Raw genomic sequence first — 17,874 nt, 5'->3', positions numbered from 1 at the left:
GTGATTGACACACTCCACTGGGAACGGCACACGACACCACAAAATAAAGCCCTGCGTTTGGATCCTGCTTAAAAAGTCGGTGAGTAGGAGAGGGAGGTGTAATGGTGGAAGGGGGGCATGTTAATGACAGGAGGCCCAACCATTCATCAGACACACAAAGCTGGGTTTTACCACAGGTGCCTCAATTACGCTCAACCATTACACCAGAAGAGCTGCGACAAAATGTCCTCCAGTGCGCCCCGATGATATCATGGAGGCTTTGGGAGGAGGCGCACGCCATTTCAGCGAGCTCGGCTCCGTACGTGACACGGTTGCCGTCGAGCATCCGCGTGGTAGAACGGAGGTGTGGGCGAGGTAGAGCTGGGCCAAAATGGATGACATCAGCGTCCGGTGCTCTCCTCCTGGGCTGCCAGCCGGCAAAAGGGAGGCGTGAGGCTCCTACCTGGCCTCATCCAGCCTCCCCCCTGTGACCCGGAGTGGGCACGGGTACCACCAGCAACCCCCTAAACAACCCACTGCAGATGAACAGCAACTTGTGAGCAGATTAAAGTGGGAGCGGTTCTGCAGCAGCCATTTATGGCATTACATCACCTTGCCTAAAAACCACCATCCTTGTGCCAGTATTCACTATAATACCCCTCATAATCAGAACCAGAGGATTAGTAATATGATTTATGACCAAATTTCACTGTGATAAAGGTGTGTGGAGTGTGTGCATTATATAGGGCTCTGATCAAGACAGAAAGATCACGTCACACTGCGGCGTATTGGAAAGGCAGAGCACATTCGATGAGTGTTTTGGAGGCTGAGCATTACACAACGCCAATAGGAAATATTCCTCTCTGCGACACAAACAAAAAGGCGATTTGAAAGAATAAAAAAAAAAAAAAAAAAAACGCGGCAGAACGATATTCGTTAAAAAAAAAAAAAAAAAAGGAAACAAACGTATACATGTTGCGTGAAAAACGCTACTTATATTAAGTAAACAAAACAAAAAATAATATTTTAGATTTTCCATAGAGTTTATTTAAAATATAACACCTTATATAAACATATATGTGTGTATTTTAAGTTTTGGAATTATCAATCTGAATTAATTCGTTTATCTCTATAGAAAAATACCTCAGTTACATTATGATAGTCTTGGCTTTATATGTAAATGGAGATTATACACCAACACCCGTGAGAACAAAACGATACAAAAATAAAGGGAAACGACATGATATAAATGTAAACGTTCAAACGCTTATTTTAATATTGGATAACCATTTTATGTAATAGCCTATATTTTAAACAGATGTAAAAATTAATATCGTTGTAAATTATATTTTAGCAAATAATATGGAGTAGGCTATTAAATTTGAAACGCTTTTGTGCGCCAAAATATCGTTTTAAAATAGCCTTTCGCTATACGTTTAACCTGTTTAAAATGGTGCAGAATTTACACATAAAATGTGGTGTAATACACGCTTTTGATCCAAATTATTAGAGCACAATTCAGTCACCTAAAATAATGCATTTCAGCCTCGCAGATAAATGTGCACATGTATAAATACAACGGCAAAATAATTTACATTTTTGTGAGGGGGGCACTGCATTAAATTTCACACAAAAGAGGTCACAAAACACCACAGGGTGAAATTATACTTATGGGTCGTCGTGTCGAATAAATATTTGAGGCATTATTTTTTATATCAAACATACGTGTTTATTTTCATTTCTGTCAGCTGTGAAATAATTCGTCGATGAAAGTGTGTGTGACAAGGCCGCGCTCAGGAAATATAATCTACCCCGACAATTTCAACAGAAACGATACTGCCTGTGTGGATGTGTTAACATTTCGGTAAAAAATGTTAAGATACAAATACAGCGTGTAGCCCAATAATATATAAAATATATTAAAAATCAGAAGCTTGAATAGCCTACCTTTAAAATATGTGTGTGAGAGCGCGAGTGTGTGATGGTGGATTATTACCAAAGTCTATTAAATTCCGGGAGATCTAAATGAGCCACTACAAATTGATGGGAATGAATTAAGATATTCTAATAATGTACTGGACTCACTTCAGCACTTCAAAGCGAGACAAAAGAGCTGAATGTGCATGTTATGTGCAAAAAAACAAAAAACAAAAAAAAAACGTTCAAACATTTCGATTATTGTGACATCAAGATTTATATCAAATAATTTATAAGGTTTTGTAAATATCTTTTAATCACTGCAATGCGTTAATAGTCGAATTATTTTTTAAAAAATATACTCCACATTTTGTCTAACAAAAAAACAGGATAAAGTGGTGCACTAATGCATATAATAGTAAAATGTGTACACCACATGTGTGCATCTTAAAATTAATGTAATAAATATGAGCATTTTATAAAAAACCTTTTTATACATACTCTAAAAAGAAAAACGAAAAATGGAATATGCGGTCCTGTGTATTTGACCATGTCTAGTGCATCCACAAAGATGGACCTGCAGTGGGCATGCGTGTTGTTTATCCTGAGTGGCAGTTGAACATGGGCTCCACAGACACCCGAGAACTCTTATTCATTATTTACAGCTACTTTTACAGATTAAGAAAAACACAGGTCTCCTGAGACCAAAGCGAGAAATTGTTTGTTACATGTTTACGGAGGAAATACTCGTGAATACTACTAGAATACAGGCCTATATTGTCTAACTTAATAAGAATAAACGAAATATCCTGTAATTGCGTATTTCAGACAGAGAATACATGTTTATTTTTCTCTCAGATTTTGTCTCGAAACCAGTCAACTCTGACAGAAATATTCTCCTGTTTCCACGTTGTGCTCTGTATAGAGGATGACTGGCTATCCTTAAAAAAATAATAAACACGCGTAAACGTAAACGAGCTCGACAGCGTGTGTAAAACCTCTTTTCGTTTCTTGTGGGCCTATATATGATGTAGTTTAACATTTTTATCGCGCTTCCCCGAGCAACAAAGCGAATGTCTTTTATTTCGACTCAGTCCAACGCGCTTGGTTCACAGAAATAAAAGTACAATTCAAGAACAACCGCGATTTACAATGTAAAAACAAGCCAACTTAGTGTAAATACTCGAAGTAAGTGATGAACTTATAACATCCCGGTGAGCTTCCGATCATTCCGTACCAAAAAAAGAAACAGACTAACCTCAGTTTTCGTAAACATATCCCAAAGCGTAATAATCCACATTACATTCCCAAAAGGCTCTATATTTGAGGTCCACTCCACTAAATAACGTTTTTTCGCGGTCTTGTAAGGATGTTGTACCCGCGTGCACTTGTCTCGTTCCGTGCTCGCTTGCAGTTACGGAGAGCGGCGCGCTCAGAGATACTGTTGGACAATCACGAGATTTTCACACACGCGCCGCGCGACCCCGCCTTCCTCTTACTGCGAGGCTCGCGCCATTTAAAGGTGTAGTAAAATCTGACAGAAAACTTAGCCAAAAACAAACGAGTTTCTGTTTGAAGCGATAGGTAGATTTACATGTGAAATGGGACACGCAATATCTATGACACGGTCGTGTTTGATAACTGTGAGCATTGTGTTTGCACAATACGGCTCTCAGCCTGACTTTAACTCTCTCTCTCTCATGTTCACATCTGTGTTTATATGCTGTCACATCTGCATATATGCTCCCAAAATGTACTCAAGCAGGCGGCCAAGGAAGATATGGTGAGTCTCTCCTTTGTTAGAGCACGAGGGAAGAAGCTGTTCTTGTTCTAGCACACATCTGTTTTTATTATCCAATGTACTCTCCATGTATGTGTGTGGTTCTTGGAAACCAGCCCAGATAGGAGATCTGGATTTGTCCAGCTAAAGAAATCTGCTTCCAAGACATTTGGACACATTTGTAGATGGACATTTGTTTTTCTGTAGGCTAATGTATATTCTTATTGGTCAATCAATACAGCACCCCCTTGACAAAAGCTGATGTAAAAACAGAGATCATCTCCATGTTCATGACTTCCCATAGGTCCTTGCATTCTTGAGTGAAGAGAGACTGAGAATATTGTTGTGGTGGCACTGAGCAACATAGATAGGCTACAATCTAACACTAAAATTTGTAGATATGTGCTGACTTCACAACGTCCCCTCAGAAAAATGCTTCTAAAGATTGCAGTCATTCTCTCTTTCCAAAGGGGTCTACTGAGAGAAATTTGGTAAAAATTAAAAGTAGCCTATAGTAGGCCTGTGTTATTTTGCAGCAATACCCGCAAATAACATGTTTTGTGTGGTTTAATGCATCTATGGTCATGTTTGGCCAGTTTTCAGTATAAAACTCAGAACGCTAAACAGTTTTATAGGCTATTAGAACCAGTCTTTGTGGCATTTGTGTCAAGAGTATCTAAACAAACAATAAAATCTTTTGTTTTTATAAACAATACTTTTTAAAAAGCGTTATGTGTCATCTTTACGGATCAATATTTGAAATAGTTATAACTTTTCGTCTTTGAACATTCAGCATTTAACAGCTTTAAATATTTTTTGTACATTTATGAATCTAATTTGACACAAAATATGGCATTTTCTAAGTTTTATCCTCTCACAAGTATACTGTGCTCAAAAAAGTAGAATTTTTCCCCTGTAATAATGCACTTTGGGACCAAATAAAGACATTTGATATGGGGGATCTATTCATCCATTACACCACAATCAATAAATTCATGAGTTTTTTAATGGTTTTTAAAGTGGCCTAAGAGAAGTCGCTGTCCTTGGTGCTGAACTTTACCACAAACACAACTGATGTAAAAGCTGCACTTTGAACCAAAGTGGGGGTTAAGCGTTCAGTGGAAAAGTATAAAGCTATTTTCCAGATAGTTTGTGGACGCAAGTGAAATCTACAAGCTAAAAAACTAACATTGCAATCGATAGGCGTTGACTATGACATTGATTTGCAGCCCCAATGATCCATCATAGATCCTACAGAATATCGAGCGTGTCTCAGAGTTGAATGGATCAAACCTCTCCAGCCTGCAGAGTCAAGCTCATCTGAAGCTGTATGATACGTATTTGATGCAGTGAAGCTTGTTCAGAGGTAAGCATGTTGCAATGATGGAATTCGTCCAGTAGCACTTTATCACATGCAGTGCCTGTGAGATGACTATGTTTTGGTGTCATTCACACAGTGAGAATGAAAGTTATGCTTCCAATCTTTTGTGTGTCTGTCCATTCCAGTATTCACCAACAACTAATAGGTCTTGAGGCATCTACAAGCCCTATGTGGCAGATTGGCTCTCCTTATCCCCTTCAAGACATTTCAGACACTACACAAAGACAAGCTTTCCAAACCACCCTAACAAAAAGTCTCTTCACCTGAAAGCTTGACATCTCCCTCTCTCACTCACATCCTACCAATTTCCTGTTATTCTTAGTACTCAGCCAGGCCAGTTGGCATGTCAATACTGTTTTTTTTTTGTTTTTTTTTATTTCTCTTCCTGTGCTCCAGGTCTTATGTAAACTCCATGTGTCTTTATCTTCTGGATCTGGACTATAGGAGATACAGAGCAGAGATAAGGCCTCCATCTTGACACTCTATGTCTGTACGTACAAGGATATATGAAGATATTGATATAAATAAGGATATCCATCACATTGATGATTTCCCAGAGAGAATCCAAATCTGTGGATTTTGTGGTTTATTGTGAACGATTCATCCATGCATGTTTCTTTCAATATTTTTTTGACCTCACCATTTTTAATTAAAATAATATAACTCAATTATCCTGTGAAATGACACTCCAATCATTTAGTCAGCTTAAACCCCTTACAATCGAATACATTTACACGTAAAAAAAATTGCATCTGAAGTTGTTGTTGCATGACAGAGTATATAAGGCTGCACTGATGTTGTATTTAAAGGATTTGTTCACTTCAGAATTCAAATTTCCAGATAATTTACTCACCCCCATGTCATCCAAGATGTTCATGTCTTTCTTTCTTCAGTTGAAAAGAAATTATGGTTTTTGAGGAAAACATTTTAGGATTTTTCTCCATATAGTGGACTTCACCAGCTACCAAAGCGATAAAGGTCCAAATTGCAGTTTCAATGCAGCTTCAAAGCGCTCTACAGTCTTATCTAGCGAAACGAACTGTCATTTTCTAAAAAGAAAAATGTAAAAATTATATACTTTTTAACCACAAATGCTTGTCTCGCACTAGCTCTGCAATGCAGCACGCATTACGTAATCACGTTGGAAAGGTCACGAGTGACACAGGCGGAAGTACCGTGGTAGAGCGAAAAACTCCATCTCAAAATCGTCCGACATTGTTGTTTTAATTTTTTTTTTTTTTTTTTGTGTAAAGGCCGTATGACTTAAGGTGCGTCCCAATTCACGTACTTATGCACTATTCTATGACGTTTTTAAGTATAAATAGTGTGAGTAGTGTGTTCACACTGAAAATTCCAAAAAGAAAAAGTACACTTTAAATACCCGGATGATGCACTAAATTAACGGAAAAAAACGAAGTGTGAAATGCTGGACACTTCATGCACTCAACTGTCACAGCTTTAATTACGTAGCGGAGAGAGAGAGGGTATCAGACTCCATTGTTAAATGACAAAATAACCTTATACAACTTTAGTCTTTGCATGTTCGCTTTATAAACACTTGCTCGGTATTTCCGCCTACAACATGTGTGACCTTTTCAACTTGATTACGTAATGCGTGGCGCATTGCAGAGCTAGTGCAAGGTGAGAATTTGTGGTTAAAAAGTATAAAAATTTTTTTAATTTTTTTTAGAAAATGACTGATCGTTTCGCTAGATTAGACTCTTAGGCCGTGTGTCCACCAAAGCGTTTTTAACCAGCTGAAAACGCTAGGTGTTCTGCTTAAAACACCTATCTGTGAGCGCTTGAGAGCGCTTCAGCAGCGCAACGTTTTTTTCATTTGAGACGCTTTGTTGCTATGATACGGAATATCCGTGGCACTGTTACTTATAACTGATTTTGCAGGTAATTTGTTTCAGACTTAAAAAGTTGACACAATGTAGAGTACTTGCTATGTATGTTCGGAGTCCAGCAATATTAATTTCTCATCCATTTTGTTCCGTTCTCTGCTTGTTAATGTCGTTGTACAGCAAGAATGTTGTGACAATTGGTCGGTGTTGTATTTGTCCCGCCCCTCCTTCACTCTGATTGGATGACGGGCTTAAAAGTGACAGTGATGAGCGCAGCGTTTTACTAAGTTGAACATTCTTCATCTCAAGGCGACCAGTAAAAAACGCCGAGCTCTCAGCGATTGAGCATGAAAAAGACGCTCAGCGCCTCGTTACGCTCCTGGAATTTAAAAAATGCGGTGCTCCCATTGAAAACAATTGGAAAAGTATGTTAACTGCTGGAAAAAACGCTTTGGTGGACACACGGCCTTAGGGCTTGTTCACACAGAACGCGTTTTTGCTTTGAAAAACACGAGACGCGGGCAGTGGAATGGGGAAAAAACGCAAGGTCTCGATAAGCGTTTTTTAAAAGTTGAACTGATTTTAACTTGAGCACCGTGTTTTTAGAACGCCATGTCATGCGCGAGACACTGCAAAAGACGCAACGGTTTTGCACGTCTATCTAGCGTGTGTTAACATAGAAAAACAATGGAAAAGTAGCGCATTGGAATGGAAAAACGCGTTCTGTGTGAATGGCCCCTAATTATTCCTCAGCTGGGATCGTGTAGAGCCCTTTGAAGCTGCATTGAAACTGCAATTTGGACCTTCAACCCGTTGGTAGCTGTTGTAGTCCACTATATGGAGAAAAATCCTGGAATGTTTTCCTAAAAAACCATATAGGCCTATATATTTTTTTTCAACTGAAGAAAGAAAGACATAGCCTAAACATCTTGGATGATATGGGGGTGAGCAAATGATCAGAAAATTTTAATTCTGAAATAAACTAATCCTTTAATTTAAGACACAGCTACATATATTAATAATGCTTTTATGCAGCATTGCATTTTGACACAGAAGCCTTAACTTGCCCATATAAAAAGAGCAAACTTACCACATATCATATGCCATGAGAGGTTTACCTGCAGAGAACTTATATTGAAGCATTACAACCTGATGTTAGCCACCTGTTGTCATTCAATATGACTGTCAGGTAGTAGCGGATAATGTGCAGATTATAGCGTCTCTTTAAAAGAGAGGAACAGATGACAGCCTTTGCAATTCTGAGTACATAAAACAGTACAGTACACCTGTACAGTACTCAATAACACAGAGAGCAAACGAAACCATCTGTTTACTCTCCTAAGAACTGCAAACAACCTGCCTTCTAGCTGCTCTGGCATCACAGGCGTGTAAAGAGAGAGAGTTTACAGGGTGGCATTCTGCAGATATTGATTTCTGCAGTTAATTCATAAAGGTCTCAGCTGTTCTTTTTCAATTAAACCTGGAAGCCGCCCGGGTCAAGTGGATCAATGTTGTGCCTGCAGGTATGAGTTCAGAGCAGATTTACTTAGATTGACTAAGTAAACAACATATTGACTGACACACTCACAGTCTTGAGCTTCCTGTGTTGTAACTGATGACACAAGCTAAAACGAGAGCACCCTGGGAGAGACTGACAGCTCTGTTCTCATATTCTGTTTAACTTCGGTCTGAACGACTGACCTATGGAGCTATTGGTTCCAGGGTTTACTTTTAACCTGGTATTTTTCTTTGCTTTTCTTGGTTTCCGTAAAGCGGAGGCACCAGCCAAGGCATCTTCCTCTCTCTCTCTCTTTCTCTCACGCTCTTATTCAAGTTTAGTGTCAGAAGGAAATCAGACAAGCAACACAAGCTTTGTTGTAAAGGGATGATAAGGGAAAAAAGGATAAGTTCAGTCTCTGCATAATGGCTGGCTTTACTATGAAAGACCTCTGTTTGAAAAACGAATAAGAAAGTCGGGTTTCTGCTCCATGATTTTAAGTCTTAGTCTGAGCAAATCTAAAACCACCATTTCATAAAATCGGATAAAATAGAAAAGAGCTTCCAGCTGGGGCTTATGGTATACTAATAATCTGTATACACCATACTTTAACCTTCAAGGTGAATGCACAGTAGTAATAATCAGTTAAAGGGATAGTTTACCCATTTTTTATCTTTAATGAATAGCCATTGTGTCATCATTTACTCACCTTTGTGCAGTTCCAAACTCGTAACACTTTCATTCTTCAGCAGAGCACAAAAGAAGATATTTTGAAGAAAGTTTCAGCTGATGTTGTCCATATGAAAGATACAAAACTTTTAAACCCTTTGAAATTAATCCATAAAATTCAACTGGTATATTCTAAGTCTTCTGAAGTGACAGCATCACTTTGTATGATAAAATGATTTTATTTATTTATTTATTTTTATTTTTTTGCAGCATGTGTTGGAGAGAAATGAGCCTTTATTTACTTTTAAAATCAAATAACTGACCGAAATGTTATTTTAAAAACGTATATTTTGTACAATATAAATATTTTGAAATATTTCTATAGAATGTACAAATAGCCAAAAAATATAAGCGAAATATAATTAAATAAATGTATTTTTGGTCTTGTTTTGTATATATTCAATATTTATGGTGTTCAAGGTGTATATATACAGTCAAACCAAAGACACCTTGAACATTTCATTCATGAATACAGTTCAAAGTGTCTGAATAATTTTTGGTTCCAAATTTTTATCAATTTTACTGGTAGTCCACTGTATGAAGAATTTTTGGGTATAATATGTCACAGTTTACTTTATTTTTCTATCCTCACTTACATAAATGAACTATAGTGTCCTGCACCCACTAGTAAAAATACATTAAAAATATCAAAAATGTCTGAATAGTTTTTGGTTTGACTATCTATCTATCTATCTATCTATCTATCTATATATATATATATATATATATATATATATATATATATTTATGTGTAATTTAAATGTGTATGTGTGTGTGTGTGTGTGTGTGTGTGTGTAAAATATGCCGACATACACGTCAAACCTCATTGGTTCTTGCACATCACTTGTCCAGACGTCATGACGTGTGGAAACCAATTATTTCGTGGAAACCGTTACTTAAATATGTTTAAAAAAGTCTAAACCTTGCTAAGTCTTATGACCATGTGACCAATGATTTAAAAAAAAAAAAAAAAAACAGTATATCTCTTATATGTATTATTATGATCAAACATGTAAAAACCTTTAGATTAATGACATTTTAGTTTTTAAAGAAATTTGCATCTGTGGGCAGAAGGTTTGAAGAGTATGGAGCTAAAACAACATAAAAAACAAAACAAAAAAACAACTGTATCAGCTTTGTGTGTGTATGTAAGACAGAACAGCCAGAATGACATTAAGAAAAAGGAGATACAGTGTTGGGAGAGACAATCTGACAGAGAAACAAAGAGAGAGATAGAAAACTGGAGAAAAAAAGAAAGAGCGATAACATACTGAGTCACTGGAGCATCCACTGACATTTCCTCTGAGATTCCCACATTCATCAAGCAAGATCTCCATATCGCACATCTCTCTCTTTCTCTCACTGTGATCAACCTTCTGTGAGCATCTGCTCAACCCTTCCACTCTGAAGCTGTGGTGGAGAATCACAGCGTGTGCAGGATATCTGTCTCACATTTATAGCCTAACTTACTCATCTGTTGTTATCTCAAACCACAGCCTCACCTGTTTGATTTTTTAGAACCAAGACTTCACTATTGTAACAACATTCTTGTGACTCTTTCGTTTCTGTTTTGCCCCCTACCCACACACATGCACAAACACAATCATTTCCAACAGTTTGATAAGTAACAGACTCTAAATTGATAGTGAAAACATGCTTTCACAAGCCCAAAGGTCCCCATCTGGCATACTGAGCTCAACATGTTTTAAATAACAAACCTGCTAATGATGCCTTTATTTGGCTTCTAAAACCTGCTGACACCAAATCAGTCCTGAGTCACTGCTGCCTACTCTTTGATTTTGATAGTGTGCGCTGCTTTTGTTGTAATTTAAAACATTATTATTATGTCATTAATTGTATGTTTGTGCTCCAACATGTTAGGCTGTGGTGCTCATACAGCAAGTTTTGTAGAATATTTTTATAAAGTCAAATATAAATTAATCAAGTACAATTGATGTAAATATAGCCATTTTATTCTACAATTATTTCTGATGGTCAATCATGTTCTTACTGTGTGTGTCTGTGTAGAGGCCTGTGTAGGAAATGGAAGGTTGAAGTAATTTTGCAGAGTAAGACGTGTTCATCTTTTGTTGATTCTGGAATGACATCCCTGTCCAAAAACATCATCCTAACCCAATCTCTACCCATAAAGCTAACCCTAACTTATCCCTAATATCAGAGGGAAATTATATTGTGTATGCTTGCCCTCTTTAACGATGCAGTTAAACTACTGTAAGTGTATGAAGCAAACTTTTATTTAAAACGTTAACCCATACCCCACTTTATTTTTTGTACTGGCACCTTTCTATTCACACTGTTTTAATCCCTCATTTGAACAGACTTCTCACTACCCTTCTTTGCTTTTGCCCTTCTTAAAAACATTCAAATGATCTTACATGGACTTTTCAAAATTAGCAATAAAGCAAATCACTCTAGGCAATAGGGATAGCTAGTATGTTTGCTTAGTATAGCATCAAACACGACAATTTATTAGACTAATATCATGCATTGCTCCAAAATCACTATACTGTATAAATACATCAGTCGTGTTTGAAATAACTTCTGTTGTCCATGTTGCTTCTTAACACAGAGTGAGACAGAACCTATATTATTTTATAAAATTCTATTATACAGGCTATGTCGATTAGTGTTGCATTATAGATATACATCATACTTATGAAAATACCTGAGATGGCTTGAAGAACACAGATAAACACAGATATATCCCCGCAATCATGTGTTTATTGTCTACATGTTTCATCAGTCAAAACATCTCTATCTGCATGTCATTTGATATCTGATGTCCATTTAAGGGATATCCTGGAACATCAAGTTTAATACTTCTATGAATCTCACTTGTGGACTTTCTGCATGAGGGCGCCCTCTGGCTTCCAGTATGAATGAAAAAGAAATTACATGAGAGTGTTTAGCATCACCTCATTTTGGGTAAAAATTGAAAAATAATACTAAAGTACTTTGTAATGAAGTAACTTCAGTAGTTTTTCAGCAAACTACTTATTTACTCTTACTTGAGTCATATTATTTTTCAGTACTTACTTGTACTCAAGTAAATTATTCCTTAAGTAGCAATACTTTTACTTAAGTACAATTTTGTAGTACTCTTTCCACCACTGAAAATATATGGTGATGCTCCTCCATAGAGGTTTCCTGTCCACTTCTTAAAAAACAACAGACTGGAGTCACAGAACAAAATAGCCTCGGGGGCGGCACGCCGATATATGGCGCGGTAGTGCTTCGGGCTTCCCAAGTTCGAGTCCCGGCTCAAGGACCTATGTCGATCCCGTCCCCCCTCTCTCTTTCTCTAACTTTGCTTCCTGTTAACTTCCTGTCCTCTCATTATAAAGGTAAAAATGGCAAAAATAAATCTTATTAAAAAAATATATATATATGGAATGTATAAGCCACGCCTTGGCAGATCATATGTATAAGCGTGTACAAACCCAGATGCTACAGATGTTCTGCAGGCATCTCGGCTTTATTGTCTCCACCAATAGTCTAGGTTATGGCATCTAGAACTCTTTGACTTGAATGATTTCTTACAAAGAGGAGAACACTTTTTCCACAACAGTTTGAGTCCAGCTTATGTTCTGATCTCATTGCTTTTTTTGCAGCACGGGAAGAATCTTGTCATCCGCAAACATTCTTTCATATAGATTGAACCACGTATTGCGGGAAGTTCTCTCTCTCACTTCTTTTCCATGCCTTTTTTTTTCTGTACAAAGTAGTATGGGCATTGTCTGGGTTCTGGGAATGCAGACATTATCAAAGCCTCATTTCCTTGATGTCGGGTGGCTCATTACTTGCCCTGACATCATAAGTGCATTACGATAGACACGTCCTGTCCCTAGAACGGTCCAACTTCCATTAAATTTCCCAGAGCTGATTCTATAGAGATTATCTCACTCTAGCTTCTTCTGTCTCTCTGAATCTGTTATCTGAGTTCCTCCCCCTATCCTCCACCTGTCTGCCAGTCTCTGAAAACTCCTTCTCCATCTTACTCTCTCCATGAAGTCAAGCTCGAGTTTTAACCTTCAGTCTAATGCGTTTCTGGGAAATGGATGAGATGATTTTGAATTGTTCTTTCATTGCAAAACTGTAAACAATAAGTGAGCATAATGCAATTTCACGTTGTTCTACAGCAGCGGTGGATCTTTCATCTTGGTTCCTGAGTGCTTTGTCCTCCCACCTCCACTCTAATTACTGTGATTACACTGCCATCTTTAAAAGTCTTCATTGGCTCATTCCTCAACATGACCATTTATTTTCGAGCCAAGAAGAACTTATATATGTCAAGCCGATTCTGCTTGCTTTAAATAGAAGTGTAGAGCCACAAGGGTAGAGGACTGGAAACCGGAAACACATCACTGCCTTTATATTACATTGCCATTTCTGCTTCAGATGAGCCTAGTGCTTCATTTCATTGAAAGATTTGAATATGCTGTTCAGACTGAGATACATTTTTAATAGTCCATATAGTATTTCACGATCTATTGCATTGTATACTGATCCCACTCTTGCATGGACAGAGCCATTTTTGTATGAAGTATGTTCTTAAAGGGTTAGTTCACCCAAAAATGAAAATTCTGTCATTAATTACTCACCCTCATGTCGTTCCACACCCGTAAGAACTTTGTTCATCTTCAGAACACAAATTAAGATATTTTTGATGAAATCCGATGGCTCAGTAAGGCCTGCATTGCCAGCAAGACAATTAACACTGTCAATGCCCAAAAAGCTACTAAAGACATATTTAAAACAGTTCATGTGACTACAGTGGTTCAACCTTAATGTTATGAAGCGACGAGAATACTTTTTGTGCACCAAAAAAAAAAAAAAAAAAAAAGACTTATTCAACATTATCTAGTGATGGGCGATTTCAAAACACTGCTTCATGAAGCTTCAAAGTTTTACGAATCTCTTGTTTTGAATCAGTGGTTTGGAGCGTGTATCAAACTGCCAAAGTCAAGTGATTTCAGTAAACGAGGTTTCGTTACGTCGTAAGTTTTTCGAAATTTCAATGATTCACCACTGGAGGGCGTGACTTTTGGCTTTCTAGGCATCTGAAAGTGTTAATTATCTTGCTGGCAACGGAGGCCTCACAGCCATCCGATTTGATCAAAAATATCTTAATTTGTGTTCTGAAGATGAACGAAGGTTTTACGGGTGTGGAAATAATGACAGAATTTTCATTTTTTGGGTGAACTAACCCTTTAAGCATTCAAGCATGTAGCACTGAAACCCTATCATAATTGTGAGAATTACAATAAGATAATTTCACTAAACTCGGTACACCTATGTATGGGCTCAGTCTGTTATCGTGTGAAAAAGGATGTGGTGACTGGCTACTTGGTGGCACAATAAAATGGAGAAAAAAAAAAGAAAAAAAAAATGAAAACTGCTATAGCTACACAACCAGACAGTCTGATTGACATGAAAACTGTGGTGTCTTTGTCCAAGGTGCCATTGTCTATGAGGACATCCGCGTATCTCTAAAAACACAGTCGCTGTCGGCCAATGAATTTCGAGCAGCTGTCAGATAAGATTAATGGAGGTTGATTGGAACGAAAACTCGCTGGGACTGTTTGACTCAGGGCCCTAGATGCCTGTGAGAAATTGAAGAAAAAAAAAAAAAAAAAAAAAAAAAAAAAAAAAATCGCCCACCGGGGGCGCCTTTGCATTTTTCGCGCATAAAGGATTGTATATTACGCGATTTTTCGCACATGCCCATGACATTCACACCATATGGTAGAAAACCTCATTCTGAGCAACTTTGCCTCTAGGACCACCTCTGTCAATCTAATTGTGCATTAATTATTGGAGATTATTTCAAAAACCTACTTTCGAGAAAACTAGTCCTAGGTTTTTGGGTCTACCTCGATAACTGTTAAAAATCTTTAAAACATATTTCCTTAGTAAATTGCCTGTTTTGGCTGTAAATGGTCTTTTCCGTCTATGAGGTGGTTACAGGCTTGCTAAATAAAACATAATATCCAACGTGATCTCATGAGAAAACGTATGTATTTTTACGTAAATTGTGGTTCTACCACATGTACATTTACTTACGTTTTCATACACACAAAAACGTACAACATTGACGTATTTAAAGCACTAAAACGTAAAAATACTTACGTATCAACAGCAAAAAAAAAAAAAAAAAAACGTAAATCATGTAACGTAAAGTGTGAATGTATATGAATTCCCATGTATTAATATTAAATATCGTGGCTTTAATGATTTAACGATGTTTTTAGTCGAATTTATTGAAAGTAGTTTACTCATCTACTTAATATGAAATAACATTTCTGTTCGTGACTTGTGCTGCTCGTTTCGGGGGATTACATAATGTTAAACAAGACTACAATTCGAAACCTTATGAATAAAATATCTGTAATTGTTTAACCATTTTGTAATATTTAGTTTGTTTGCTGTGAGACACAGAAATTTTCTCCTATGCAGCAACTGACAATACAACCATAAGATACACCAAAGCACAACATAAATTCACAAATGACATACATTTTATTTGTTCGCTGTACTCCAAATCTTTAGAATCCATATGTTTGTAAGGAACAGATCCAAATTCAGCCCTTTATCCATCGATCTTCATCTTCATTCTCAGCAACAGCGACCGTCACAGTCAAAGCTCGCGCTCGTTATGATTCAAATTTGAAAGTAGCGCCACCCTCGAGAAGTGTTACGACATGGTTTACGGCACTGATATCGAACGCTCATTGGTTCTCACCTGCTTCGTCACAGATTGCGACATGCCGTGTTTCAGTGGATTGATATTTGAAATGAGTGCGCGCCTTCACGGAGAGTAGCCGGATTTATCATATTTTCATGGATTAATAAGTTAAATTCTTCTCTGTACCCTATAAAAAACTATTACGGCCAGAGAGGACTGTGACTGGAACTCATCATCACACAACTACTTTTGGTACCACTTTTGACATTTTCGCAAAAAAATGAATTATTGTGATTACGCTTGTTTGTCTGTCATTCTTTTATTTATAACAGTAGGTAGTTTAAAGAAATGGTTATGGGTAGGTTTAGGGGTGGGTGTAGGATTAGTGGCTCAAAATGTCGTTTTAATGTTATATTTTCACTAAAATTGTCATTTTCCTACACATTTCTGGTCTTTATGTTTTATTCTTTTAACATTCTGTATAAAATGGGTAGGTATAAGTTCGGGATGGGGATTAGGGATCTTACATTTATCTACAAAACAATAAAATGGAAATTATACATATATCTTAATATTTTATGTTTTTTCGCTGTAAAAACATAAGTATTTTTATGTTTTAGTGCCATAATTACGTTAATATTGTACGTTTTAGCACCTTTCTAAACGTACAAAAATGTACGTTTTGTGTCTTTGAAAGTTACGTATTAATACCTACGTATTAACAATGAGACCAGGCTGTAATATCATTTTACGCATGTGCTTAAAGGCTTTAAAGTGCTTGAACCCCGTTAATTGCTGCTTGCAGATATATTTTTGTAATTGCCATTGATTTAAATCTATTTTGTGCAGGACTTTTGTACACAATTTTATCAGAATATACTAGTGCAGTTTTAGATACAGACTAACTTCAAAATAAGGGTGATTTCTTGCCATCTTTTATCCCATGAAGTTTGAGAGTAGCACACAATGCGCCAACGAACAGGATGACATTTGGCCCAGTAAACTTAACTCCATTGTAAGAGCTTTAAAAGCACATCCCGTACACACGACCTCTGTTATAAAATAAATGATGCTGAGTGGATCTGCAAAGAGCAGCCCACACAAAAGCAGGTCGGGACGTTTTCTCGTCCACTGCGTCACGATGTTGACTTACAGTCGTGAGTGCCTCGACCCCACCGGCAGCTAAGTGCACAATCATGTTATAATCACACAAGTGTTTAGCACAAAAATACTCCACGATACAAAAATACACAGAGAGAATGCATTCAAAACAGCACTGAGGTCTTAATTACTTAAAGTAAATGGAAAATCTTTGCAAAAAGAAGAAAAAAAGGGGTTATTTGATGTGTTTTCCAAATAACAGGTATTAGGTGACAACTAGAATCAGGATTTAGTCAGGCTTATCTTAGCATATAACAATATGAGAAATCATTCTTAATTAAAAAAAAAAAAAAAAAGTGCTCAAAGATTATGAAAATTTTAGCAAAGCAAGACAATGAAAGCACATTAATGGCCAGGAAATGACATACAGAGGTTGAGTAAATAGCTCTTTCTATTGACTCAAGTTCAGCAGCTGCAGAACCAACAATGGCCAGTATTGTTAAATTGTAAATGTTATTTGAACAGTCGAGGTGGTGGTAGTGGGGTTTTTCCTTTTTTTTTTTTCACCCACATTACCATTCACAAATCCATACAGTCAAACATTTCATATGACTATTAGCAAAGAAACTATATGCTTAAGTGACCACTCATACTACAAAATCTATTCAAAAGTATCAGTTTGCACTTCATTTGTAGGTTTAATGGATATCCTATAGATGACAAAGCCTTGATCCTATTGGGGTCAGTGGTCTGTGTGGTATTGTAGCTGTCAGAACAGGCTAGCCTTCCCTAGAGACTCCTTATCTCCCATGTAAACATAAGACGGCAGAAGAGGTCATGCACACATGCACATATAGTCTACACAAATATCCAGCTGTCAGCCCTTTTTACTGAAAAGAAGGATTGATATTGCTTGTTTAAATTCAAATATACATA

General features: G+C 37.1%; 1 protein-coding gene across 25 annotated transcripts in view; it reads right to left on the bottom strand.

Annotated features, from left to right (window-relative positions):
• nrxn3a (neurexin 3a) overlaps positions 1–3,347 on the bottom strand; it is a 350,095-nt gene extending 346,748 nt beyond the window's left edge. For 20 of the 25 annotated variants that reach the window (XM_051867445.1, XM_051867456.1, XM_051867458.1 and 17 more), the window contains exon 1: positions 3,155–3,346. The gene's annotated coding sequence lies outside the window, so the exon portion shown is untranslated. Of the gene's footprint in view, positions 1–3,154 lie in introns of all 25 variants that reach the window. The other 5 variants (XR_007925837.1, XR_007925839.1, XR_007925840.1 and 2 more) reach the window with 1 other exon arrangement.
• Between the last annotated feature and the right edge of the window lie 14,527 nt (positions 3,348–17,874).

This window comes from Ctenopharyngodon idella, chromosome 17, assembly GCF_019924925.1.
Source record: "Ctenopharyngodon idella isolate HZGC_01 chromosome 17, HZGC01, whole genome shotgun sequence".
Taxonomy (NCBI): domain Eukaryota; kingdom Metazoa; phylum Chordata; class Actinopteri; order Cypriniformes; family Xenocyprididae; genus Ctenopharyngodon; species Ctenopharyngodon idella.
The sequence above is the reverse complement of the archived record's forward strand: the minus strand, read 5'-3'. Positions and strand labels throughout refer to the sequence as shown.